This window comes from Cryptotermes secundus, unplaced genomic scaffold, assembly GCF_002891405.2.
Source record: "Cryptotermes secundus unplaced genomic scaffold, Csec_1.0 scaffold81, whole genome shotgun sequence".
Taxonomy (NCBI): Eukaryota; Metazoa; Arthropoda; class Insecta; order Blattodea; family Kalotermitidae; genus Cryptotermes; species Cryptotermes secundus.
The window spans coordinates 912,315-924,452 of NW_019718023.1; the positions used below are offsets into that span (position 1 = coordinate 912,315).

General features: G+C 41.0%; 1 protein-coding gene across 1 annotated transcript in view; it reads left to right on the forward strand.

Moving 5' to 3' along the window:
• The window catches only part of LOC111868617 (carbonic anhydrase-related protein 10), a 464,761-nt gene that overhangs the window by 175,091 nt on the left and 277,532 nt on the right, over positions 1–12,138 (forward strand). The gene's annotated exons all lie outside the window — the stretch shown is intronic.

Below are 12,138 nucleotides of genomic sequence, written 5' to 3' on the forward strand. Positions count from 1 at the left end.
TGTGCTGCAGTTACAGTTAGACTGTTTTGAATCCGTTGCCAGAATACGACTAGTGATTACGTAGGACACTAGTATGTGTAATAGTGGACTGTCAAGTATGTAGAGAAGCCGTAGATCTGTAATTGCCTCTAGTTCCGAGTTATGATTATAAGGTATCAATAAATCCAATCATAAGTCATGCACCCATACACGTGACAATATTTACTACACTGAACGGCGTGACACTCAAGAATGAATAAGTTGTCTTAGTTCCTGTCGGTCTGAATTTTCTATAAACAGATGTGACAAGATTGTACTGCTCTGTGATATATCGCCGAATATTTCGACTGACATGTTCCAGCCCCTGTGTTCACCGTGGAAAAGGCCTCTTCTACGCTGAAGATGAAGGCAGTAAATTGCAGGGTGTCAAACCGCCATAGCTTAACACTGCCCGGATAATAATCTAATCCGATTCAAACATTGCACTTACGTAATATCAATTTTTATGTTTATCTCAGAATTACCAGTTTACAAACAAGGTTACGATCTTCTGCCTCCTTCTTCAAAGTAAAAGAGTGATCCATTCTTTCATCGTTCAGAACTAAAGTAGGTTCTTGTCGTGATAAGGAAGAACAAGTTCGGCCTCCCGTCAAAAGAAATAAGGTAGACGAAAACGAACCCACTTTGTTTATAAATTCCAATAAAATATTAAAAATCCAATTACAAATATTTTAATGTATTGATAGAGCCGCTGTAGTTGTAAAGACTTTAGATTTTATACCCAATTGTATATTATTTATATTATATGTATATATTTTAACGTTCAGTTGTATTGATGTAAAGGTGTCCCTCTGATAATGGTCTCTGAAGACCGAAACATGTAAGGGCATTAATAAATGAAATAAGAAAAATCTTCACCAGTCACACTAGACGGAACTGTTTAACTTTTCATGATGAAACTAAACCTAAGTCTGTAACAGACCTTGGAGGCCCACAGAGTTGTGAGACGTCGAGGCTCCCACATTTTGTAGACAGTCGGCTCACAGACGGCGGTGAGGTTGTCAGTTTTACGCTCCGACCATCCTTTACCACCCAGGAAGATTCCTGGTACTCATTTCTCTTAGAGTTTTAGTTGACGCCAGTGCCATAATGCGGCAAAGAATTTGGTTATTAATATTACTTTTATTATTATTAACAATATTACTAGCATTAGTGTATTAGTAGTAGCAGTAACAATTGCAGTAGTAGTAATTGCATTGTCTTCTAACTGTTCGCTAACAAGATAAAATGTTGGAAACACCTGCGAACTTAGCTACTAACTTGTCGCCTGCAAGTAGGCAGCAGGGTGAGACAACCATCTCATCAAGGTACAAACACCGTAATCTACCCCCTTCCGGGGAAGGGGCCCGTCATTTCGTCTCTAATGTAATTCCTTAATAAGTCCACCAAGCCTTTGCATTCGAAGTCGTGGCGCAACTTCATACTTTATGAACCTGTCTTGGAGCAAGTTGAGCTCGCTAAGCCGCCTGGAAGTCAGATTATGCGGGATCGGACCTCGGAAACGACAGAGACACACTGCAGAGAAAAGGATTGCTCTTCGTTACTCAGTGTGTCCTACTTAGCAGAATTTTACTTATTGAATTATTTAATTCTGCTTTTTCTTCCTTCTTTGCATATTTTTCTCTTTTGCCTCTTTCTAAATATAATACTACCCGCCGAACAAGAGAGCCGGGACAGCGCAGGAGCTTTAGCGACTAGCTACGAGCTGGGAGACCAGGGGGTCAGATTTCGAAACCCTGTATTGGTAAGAGTTTTCATTTCTGTATGTCAAGGTCCAACAAAAGGCTGTAAAAACCATAATAACAATAATTACAATCAAGGAGGATGAGGTGGGCAGGTCATGTAGCACGAATGGGGGAGAAGAGGAATGCGTATAGGATATTGGTGGGAAAGCCAGAAGGAAAGAGACCACAGGGAATACCAAGGCGTAGGTGGGTGGACAATATTAGAATGGATCTTAGAGAGATAGGATGGAATGGTATGGATTGGATAAATCTGGCTAAGGATAGCGACCAGTGGAGGGCTCTTGTGAACACGATGATGAATCTTCGGGTTCCATAAAATACTGGGAAATTCTTGAGTAGCTGCAGAATTGGCAGCTCCTCAAGAAGGGCTCAGCTCCATGAGTAAGTAAGTAAGTAATAATAATTACAAGCCGGAAGGTCGCGGGTTCGATTCCTGTTGAGGTCATTTGCTTTTTCAATTGACCTGATCCTTCCAGCCGCACTATGGCCCTGGGGTTCACTCAGCCTCTAACAGAAATGAGTACCAGGAATTAATTAAATAATTTTCCTGAGGAGTAAAGCGCGGCCGGTGCGTAAGGCTGACAACCTTACCGCCATCATTGAGCCGATTGCCTAGATAATGTGGGACCCTCAACGTCTCACAACCCTATGGGCCTTCACTGCCTGTTACAAGGATAGCTTTAGTTTGCTTTCACTTTTTAATAATAAAGCGTACTCGGTATAGAAGAATATTTTTTAATATAGAAATTTTTATTTTAAATCTGCTTTCCACATTTTGAAAAAGAATGATTGTAGGGGTATGAGATCACATTGCTATCTATGTGTCTTATTTGTATCCCCCGCTGTCGTTGCTAAGCAACGGCTCGGTAACAAAAACACAAGCAATAACAGAAGAATTGTTGGACCCATCGTTTTCTGTGCAGTCCGTGTCGTAACAAAAGAAAGTGGGCGATTAGTTAATCCCAGAACTTTTGTTTTTATTAACATTTCTTTCTTTTTTAGTTCTGACTTTCTTTCTTTAAAGGCGCGTCGACATTGCTCGTGCTCGTGTGACTCACTATGCTCGCGAGTAATGTGGACGATATGACAAGTCACGAGACACACAAATTTAAAATTTTTAATTTAAAAACTAAGCCAATAAATGAAAATACGACTACAGCCTATACACACTACCGGTAAATATACGGATCCTCACGTGCTGAAGCCTGGCAAGCAACTGAAGTAGTGTGGATGAAGATTTACGAGCACATGTGAAAGCTAGACGAGTCTCCTGATGAGCACAAGCCTGGCGAGCATGAGCACAAGCACGAGTAATGTGTACNTGCAGAGTGGAAGGGCAAGCGTCTGGCTTTGGAATTGAAATGGTCACTTTATCAATGCTCCTTTTCTCAGCTTCTATGCCACAGCGTGAATCCAATCGTACCGTGACGATTTGAGTTCACTTGGCATAGACTTTCCCCCTGATTCTAGTTTCTGTCCGAAGTGCCTCAATATTTGTCTCCTTAGTTATTATATATTCCTATAGAAGAAAGTTCTTGGAGTTGGGATTGGCTGTGAAACTTGTGAACTATCCAATCGTACACGTACACGTATATCGAAAGACTCAGCAAACTTTGCCCATTTTCTTTCTTCTTTGAGATTAGCAATAGTATACCTTACAGATGCTCCTTTCGGCCATTCAAATAAACTTTCCCTTTTCTGTGAATATATTGGTTCATCCGAAGAAAAATGCTATTTCAAGACAATGGCTGTAGAAGAGGATCTGTTGATCTTCAGGCTGGCAGGTAAATTCTGTAAGAGGATTCAAAGGTGTAGGTGTCCCATTCTGGAGTAAATATATTTCCATGTGCGCTCTTTGGGATTTGTCGTACACCTTAAATATCTTATTGTTACCGTAAGATCATGAATTTTGGTAAAATTTATGATTTAAGCGCCTAATCTTTTTTTACCGATTACTGTTGATGAAAGCCTGAAAAAGCAATTGTTCGCTTCATATTTCGAAGTTTTACCAATTATTGTTGGTTTCCCGAGAAGATGGGTAGAAATGAGAGAATGCCTTTTACTCTGAAAAAGAGTTTAAAATTTACAGAGTATGAAAACATTGTGACGTGCATACCCATTGCTAGGCAACGACTCGGTAAACACATTCCTGCAGAGCCAACGCGAGCAAAAGTGCGGCGTCTATTGAAAGGCAAAGGATCAGAAAACACGCCTTCTTAACAATAGAGGCTATGTTTTCTTAGTGGTCCGTGCAAAGTAGTTATTAAGAAGGGTTCAGTTGAGAAGAGTCAGTTGTCAGATATTGAGGGAATTCAGCTGAAGAAAAGTTCGTCTGTTAGTTGTTGTTGAGTTCTGGAGATGGCAGTTTAAGGTGATTGAGAAGAAACGGCAAGAAAGGAATTAGACCGTGCAAAGAAGCCTTCGATTTGAAGTAACAGACTGTTATAAATCCGTTGACAGAATACGACAAGTGAAGAATGAGAACACTAGTGCGTGTGCAACGGTGAACTGTGAAGTGTGTAGATCAGCGATAGCCCTGTATTGTCTGTAGTTCCGAGAGGTGGTGTCAATAAATCCAATCATCCAATCCGAACGCTTGTCTATAGTCACCCCTACACGTGATGATATAGAGGCAAAGTATAGAGAAGAATATAAATCTAGTAACTCACTTTTGTACTTGATTCTTTTTTCTTCATATTTTCGGTTTTATAAATTATAATTTTTCAAACATATATCCCTTATCTAAGTGACATTTTAAAATGTTGACGCAGCTCAAAAGAATAGACGAAAACATTGCAAAAATATAAATATTGAGAAATAAAAAAAACATTAAAATGTAAAAACGACGGTCTTAACACTTCACCAAAATATAACAGCACAGCAAAACCCAAAGCTGTAGCTAACAAAGCACCTCACTAAACAGCATTAACACGTGTATCGAGAGTAGTTTCTATGGCTGAGTGGGCTTGAACATGTCGCTGCGTGCGCATTCAGGAGACAGATCAAAGTTTCAGACCTGTACTACTACCTGCTTATGGCAAACCTTAACATTTACCATGACCAACTGGTGCAACCCCGAAAAAAGACATGAACACTCGTTTTCTAACTTTTGTTAACATTGTTTGGTAAAGCCAAGGTTCTACGCGTTAATCGTAGGTTTTACCAAAATTCGTTTCTGTGCGACCCTTGCATCATCGGAAACTGGGCGATTAGCTCTTCCCAGAATTTCTCGTTAATAGCTGGATATTGAAAAACATTCTAATACGCAGCAATATCTATATATATACATCCGTTCTCGACCTCCTCAGTTCGTTCTAAGTTCCTGAACTTTTTTGCTGTTTTATTACATTTTCATTCAAAGTCCATTAGACTTAGATTTTAGTGTATAGATCCTCAGCTTATTTCTAATGACATCTGCCATTAGGGTCAGTGAATTCGCCGGCGTTGAAGGACGAATTTTAAGAGTAATGAGTTATTTATATGATCTGGAAGTTAAGTTGAAGGAAAGCTGCCACTATGGTAGAGTAGTAAATTACAGGGCTGGTAAGTTTATATACACCCCCACCAGAACCACTCAGACTAATGACCCTTAATGCGCAGTTTTCTTGTATTTCTGGAAGCTGATAAGTGTCTAACCAAAGTAGCCACTCTGGCATCATTCATGCGAGAACAGAGGAAGGTAACAAAACCCATACTGTTACTTAGGGCCGCTCCATAGCTCAAGCGGTTAGTCGCTGACTTTCCACAGCGGCGGTCCGGTTCGATCCCGGGTCTGGTGAAGTGGGATTTGTGGTGGACAAAGTGGCGCTCGGGCGGGTTTTCTCCGAGTACTTCGGTTTCCCCTGCCAATCTTCATTCCACCAATTTCTCCACAATCACCCTCAGCTCTCATCTGGGGCTTGTACAATAGGCCAGAAGTGGCCGCAGTACAAGGGACTCAGTCCCACCCCACTAGCAATATAGAAAATAGCTATACAAGAGCAGGAAAGAGGTCACGCGGTAGTGTAGTTGGTTGAGGATCTATGCTACAAACCGGAAGGTCGCGGGTTCGAGTCCCGATGAGGTGGATTTCTTTTTCATTTGACCTAATCCTTTCAGTCGCACTATGGCCTTAGTGTCGACTCAGCCTCTAACAGAAATGAGTACCAGAAATCTTCCTGGCGTAAACGGAGGCCGGAGCTTAAGACTGACAACCTCACCGCCATCTGTGAGCCGATTGTCTAGAAAGTATGGGAACTTTGATATCTCACAACCGCATGGGTGTCCACGGTCTGTTTCAGGGATAGCTTTATATCTGTTTAGTTTGGACAGGAGTGTAAGTGTATTGTAAATAAGTGTAAGGATTTTCCGTTTGTGTGTTTCTTGGTGTGTCAGCAAGGAGAAGAGAATGTCACTTTCTTTTAAATAATATATACAAATTCAGTCCGTACCTCAGAGAAAACATATGACATCTCCGCTACGAAGATAAACAGGGTTATCCCTCTGCGTCGTAGTACAATATAACTTCGTAGGTGGTCACAAACATTTCACAGGAGCATTCTGCCTCCATCTTCAGGAAATTGGAAAGAAGTAGCAGGAAGTAATTACATAATGAGTACTGAAAATGGATGCAATTCCTTACTCCAAAACATTGGCAAACTTCTACTATGCTACACGGCGTCACATGCCAGAAGACGCTACTCTTCATTGTCACCGTCATGCGAATCTTAGATTTCATAAGTGTATAAAGCAAATGACAACCTCTAGCAGTTTTGCAGACATGTTGGCCTCCTGCTATGCAGTGTTCTTATCACCTGTTCCTGCAATATCGCAATCTGTGCATGAGGGACTTACGTAATCATTCTCTCGCAATATCATGTAAATTTCTCTTCATGAATAATAACTAACAAATATCAGATTTTCTACCTCAGTTACGCAAGATTATATGCGTATACTTATACAGTATAACACGTGACATGAACCTCTGCTAAATCCGAACTCTGTAATATCTTAGCTGCATGTTTTCCTTAGAGGATGAGATGAATTCTTGTTTGCAGTTCCTGTGAAGTGAAATAACGTAGCGTACTTAGCATGCAATATTATCCTCTATTTGACCTTAGTCTTATCTCATAGAGACTACAATATAAACCCGAATTTACACAAATAGTTAATTTTTCTTTCGTCGTCATTTCCGTCCACACTTCACAATATTACCGTCATTTTAATCGTATTTGGTTTGTATTCATTGTGGTAGGATGTCCTTATTGTTGTTGTATTTGTTGCAGTTGTTTGTAGTTCTCTGTNGGTTGGACCGTATGTGGTACCCATGATATGTATGCAATGGCCGTCTTGTAGTGCACTCAATTTCATATTTCACTTCTTACTACATGTTTCGGCAACATTGTGCCATCTTCAGGTTTGTTATTTACGCTAAGCTGTTACATTGTTTGCCATCTTGTGTCTTTCATAAAATTATTTGTCAACTATAATAAAATTTTTATACTAAAACTTGTTAAGATTATTCATCTGTATGTCTTAATTTCAAACTCGCGTATAGTAAGGTTCGTCCACTATGGGAGTCGTTTCTGTGTGTACGTTTTTCATCGCTTGATATATATTTAAAATACATGATGTTTCGGTATCCAGATCCGCTTCCTTCATCACTTATAAGTGGGGTAAAAGGACCCTACTCAGTTATGCCCGTTGGAAGAAGCCCGGTGATCCAAACTGGATTCTTTTAACAGGACCTACTGTATAACGTCCTTTCCCCTAGTTACACATGAGATTGGAAGCAAACAGCCTATCCGAAATGTAGTTATTTTAAATGTACCTCAAACGATGGACGATCACCAACAGTATATGAAACGAAGGAGAACATTGGGGTGAGTAGAGCAGGGTTGCAGGGAAGATATGCATTTTGAAAATTAATTTAGGAAATAATTATATGTCAGAAGAGGCGGGAGGGGCTATGCCCTGAAGTACTAACATAACATAAACGTAAGTCGAACAGACGAGGGATATGTAGAGTTCTGTCTAGTATAGTCAGAGTCAACCGACGTTTCGGAGAAATATGCTGCTTTCATCTTCAGGTTCGAAGACTGTGTCGAGCAAGTAACAAGCGCAAGAGCAGATGGCATGCCCAATATACGTTCCTCAGTAACATCAATTCCATAAAATGGTGAGAAGTTCCTGAATAGCTGCACAACTGACAGCTTCTCAAGAAGGGCTCAGCTCCACTGCTTCATTAACTTCAGCTTACAGAGTCATCTTGAAGCTAACACTTACTCTATTGGTCGAGAAAATGTACACGTAACCTAAAATTTTTCTCAAATTATATTATAGCCTTTCAAAGAAAAAGCTGTCGGTCTTATAGTGACTGGCTATTGGCCGGACGAACGAGGGGTAGGAGTTCGAGTCCTGGTAAGGTCAAAAATATACTCTTCTCCATGTCGTCCACACTGGCTCTGGGGGTCCACCTCAACCTCCTCTCCAATGGGTACCCGGGGGTAAAGCTGCCACGGTAAGAAGCTGACCACTCACGTCCAACTAGTGCCGAGGTCAAGAAAATGTGGGTCTTTACATCACGCCCCCCTACGCCTCGATAGTGTAGTGCTCATTTCATTACGTACAGCGATAACTTTAGTTTTTACTATCGGTTTCCGTCCTGAGTCACTTCAATCTTTCCATGTTCTTCCTTCGGTGGTTATGCGGCTGGAATATGGACGTCACGACTCCTCTGTCTTATCGTGTATATCATTTTGGATTTAAACTCGTTTTCTCTGGTAGAATTCTACCGACGTTTCGGAAGAATATTGGCAAAGTTATACCAGACAAGGCAGCTTTCCATCCTGTGACGCAGAATTCCTCCTAATATTAATGAAATACTCGTTGCATAACACTTTTATTTCCCAACTGTAAACGACATTCTGGTATATACCACCACGTGGCTCGGTCGACCTTCACAGATGTTTTCAAGAAACTTCACATTTCCATCCTTCATGATCCAAGTGTGAGCCAAGCAATAAACCACCAACCAGCTAGTTCTTGGTGTTTTGTTTGAGTAATTCTTCAACACTGAACATGTAAGAGATATGTTCCTCCGAAACATCAGTAGAATTTTATCGAATTATACGGCGTTACAACCCCCGATGGCCGACAGCCAGCAACAAGACTCCCCCGCACAGAAATATGCACAACAAAAGGATAAACCGACAGAAACGCAGACAGAATATACATAAATATATATCTTACAAATAAAATCATAATATAACGCATTACATGATACAGATAAGCCAGATACATGCATAATAACGGTACAATAACTACATGTAACTAAGGATATTCCTAGGCCTTTGCATAAATGAAAACCAGAACAATATAGTAGGAGAGTATCTATCTATCTATCTATCTGGCTATATATCTATGCATCTATCTATCTGGCTATCTATCCATTCAGTCATTCAGTATTGGAGGGGGTGGGTGTCCTCATGCACCGCGACCAGTTGTTGATCTATTTTACGTGTATTCTACCAGTCGCCATACCCTTCGAGTACTGGTGCTCGCTATCAGCCAGCGAGTTCGGCCCCTCTACTGGCAGTGGTACCTGATACTTCCCCATCTACCTGAGGCATTGGAAACAACTTGGGCGGGAAACTTTTTACCTAATTTTGCTGTAAATCTAAGACACGGGACCCACGGCTTAAAGTCCCTACCGGAGGACTTGTTCCCTGAATTTTTCCGCCCTTAAAAATTCCGTCGGGTTTGAACCCGCGTACCTTGAGTCATGAAGTGGGAACGTTACCCCTAGACTACGGAGGCCGCACCTATCTATCTGTCTATCCCTTTTGTTGAACCTTGTTTGCTTTTACGGTTTTTTATATTTTACTCACTGTAGGATATCTTGGGTATGGGATCAGCCAGTCGCAAGGCCGCTACCTGCACACAGGACAGGACAAATACAGAATAAAAGCCCACAAACATCCATGTTTCGAGTGGGATTCGAACCCACGATCGCAGTGTTTGAGCGGGCGAGGACTGTTCATGCTTGGGACCTCGCGGCCACCGGGATCGGCAGGCCGAAACATGTAGCGGTATATAATAAAGAGACAAAACGTGTGAATATTAACTGAAGTTGCACATGGACGGCAAGAAGTGGAACACAGCGCAACACAACGCTGCAATATTATGTTACAACCTTGAGGACCGTAATTTTCGTAGACGTTGCTTGGGAATATCGAATTCATCAGTGAAGCTTAGACATCACAGAGGGCCGTTATGATTCAGCTCCGAGGCCATTACAAAGCATTCACCATCTTGTTATATGAAGCCAAATTCTTTCTCGTGTAATCTCATCTTACGAGCTGTGCTTTGAGACTCAGCAGTGAACTGCCCTAAAGGGGTATTCCAGAAACATCAAATACTTTTAAACGTTTATTTCTTTGTTCCGACTGTGGTTTCATTTCATTTCAATTCCTCGCTTACCCCTCCCCCTTCTCCGCAAGCAGAGTAAATCGTTCCCCCACCCCGCCCCTCATATTCAACTCACTTCATTCAATTTGGTTGTATTTCACGATATATGTCTACCCCCTCTTCGGTCTCGGTTTATATTTGATTTTTTTATAATTCAAATACTGGTAGAATTTTGTTGGATGTTGCATAAAATTCATCAAAACCGATGTTTTATTAGGGCTTTAATTACTTCTTTTGCTTTGTAACATATATATAGCCTGTATAAATAAAGATCACATAACGAATTAAAAAGCCCCCCCCCCATTTTTTTTCCCAACAAACTAGAAACTAAATTTAGTGGAGATGTATTCGTATGTAGATAAATTCTTGTTAAAATTAAAAAAAAAAAAGTAATTGAGGGGTTTAAATGAACCCTTCAGAGTTACTAATACATTTTTTTTGCTAAATAGGCCAATTCAGGAGATGGTTACGTTTATATCAGACACCCCGTAGCGTGAACGCTCGTAAATGTGAGACACGCATGCGCGTCTGTGCTCCGAGGCCCTCATTGCAGTGTCTGGAAATTGCTTCATTCTGGAGTGAACCGCCGCATAGTTGGTAGAAAGTTAGTAAAATTACAGATAAATTATTTGCCTCATTTTAGAATAATACTCTGAAGATGTAGGCAGTATATTCCTCCGAAACTTCTACGCCTTTCTTACAGAGTACACCATATTAGATCTGAAAAGACATATCTGTGTTTTTTCCGCAACTCTTTTTTAAAATAACAGGAGTAGAAACACTGTGTGTCCCATGGGATATAATTCGTAGAATTGGGTGGCTGATGGGGGCCTTGCACCTGAGAAGTATCTCGATAGGAATCATTGACGGAGAGAAGCAATACTCCTTATGGTACCAAAATGAGAGAAAAATAAAGTGACCCGGCCGCTTTACCCCCGAAGAAAGAATCTCTGAAGCCCATTGGATAGAAGACTGTGTGGGCTCGCGGGCTGGTCGATATGCCTTGAAGAATAGAATATTTTCTTGTCCCTACAGGGAAACGAATCCCGACCGTCCAGTCCATATCCCGTCGCTTAACCGATTGCACTATCGCGGATAATATAGTGACATGTATACCCATTTCTAGGCAACGGTTTCCGTAAACACTCCCGCAATAAAAAGGCTCAACAATAGAAGGTCCTCCATTGATAAGTAACAAACTAGTAAACACGCATTCTGAAGAACAGATTACGGTGTTTTCCATGGGGTCCGTACCAAGTGGTTATAAGGAGTGTTCGGTAGGACAGGATTAGTAGAAGCAGAGGAGCACGGATTACAGAACAGAAGTCGGAAGAGAACTGAGTTGAGCCTTCGGAATCATCAACTGCAGAAGAACGGCAAGAAAGGAACTGGAGGCGCAAAGAAGACTTCACGTGTAATTTGAAGTTACAGCGAGACTGTGATAAATCCGTTGCCAGGTTACGACTAGTGAAGACTGAACTGAAAGCCTGCAGAATAGCGATAGCTCTGTATTGCCTGTAGTCCCGAAATGTGTTATTATGAAATGTGCAATAAATCGAATTATCCAATCTGAACCCCATCTTTTAAGTCACCCCTAGTCGTGACAGCATGCCTGAATTTTCCGCCTCAACATTGATACCGGAAGTGTGTTTAAATTAGAATAAATTTCTGACGATGATGCTGTGGCCCACGTGAGCGATCCATCAAGGATTCTCATTCCCGTAGTATACGGGGGGGTACCCAAAAGAAACCGAACTTATTCTTTTTTAAACTTATTTATTCAAATTTTAAGCACAAACCTTCAATCCCCTTCAAAGTACTCTCCACTTACACTAATACACTTGTCTAGTCTTTTATTCCATTTTTCAAAACATTGTCTAAATTCATCTTTTGAGATGCTTGACAG